Source organism: Solanum pennellii, chromosome 1, assembly GCF_001406875.1.
Source record: "Solanum pennellii chromosome 1, SPENNV200".
NCBI lineage: Eukaryota > Viridiplantae > Streptophyta > Magnoliopsida > Solanales > Solanaceae > Solanum > Solanum pennellii.
In genome coordinates this window covers 49,138,132-49,139,023 of record NC_028637.1, presented here as the reverse complement: position 1 = coordinate 49,139,023, position 892 = coordinate 49,138,132, and positions in this window count along the sequence as shown.

Here is an 892-nt window from a genome sequence, read left to right as displayed (position 1 = left end):
TTTGTGTTCCAAACTCGAGTTGTCACAAATTAATGGCTTGGATCAATCTATCATAATCACATTATGTTTGACGTTTAGGCCTACCTTTGACATAAAAAGGTCACAAATCTAGGACGCGATATAAATTATTTGTGTATTGCTTGATATAATTGTTGTGTGTTGTGATGTGCTGTTTTGTCTAAAGTAGAATTAATCCACTATTATATTTAGAGCACCCTAAGCATATATTAAAATTCACAACAATAAAGTCCGTCCAAATCATTCTTGAAGTGTCGTTCGAGTTTCTCAGAAATATATATCCATTTACTCCAAATTTCTTAAATTTTTATTCATCCGTCACAGGAAGGTCAATTTGCTAGAATGTCCAAAAAAGACGTCAACGCACCAATCTCACCCAGTGCTTCGGTTAGTGACAAAGAAACTAAAGAGTTAATGTTCAAAAAATTTATCAAGACTAAAGAAAGGATAGCTGCAGCCAAAAGGAGACTTGCAATACTGGACCAAACTGAATGGACGCTACGAGAGAGAATTATTGAGGTTGACATGGAAACAGCCTCAGTGAAAAGAAAGATTGCAAAAATCAATCAAGAGATAATTAATATCACTAAAGAAACTGCAAGGATCCCCAAAATTGAACGAGCCATTAAAAAGATAAATTTTGGGAATGCTTCTTCCATGAGAGGAAAAGGAAAAACAAAAGCAGGTTCAGATGATGAGAGCACTGGATCGTCACCCTACGGTTGAAAGGGAAATAAAGGAGTGTGGGGTAGATTTAGGTTCATGTAACGTACCTCTTATGTTTAAGTTTATTTGTAATCAAGAACTACGCGAGACTTGAGCCCATAAGGGGGTACGTAAGAAGCTCTTATCGAGCCTAGTCTCTCTATCAATT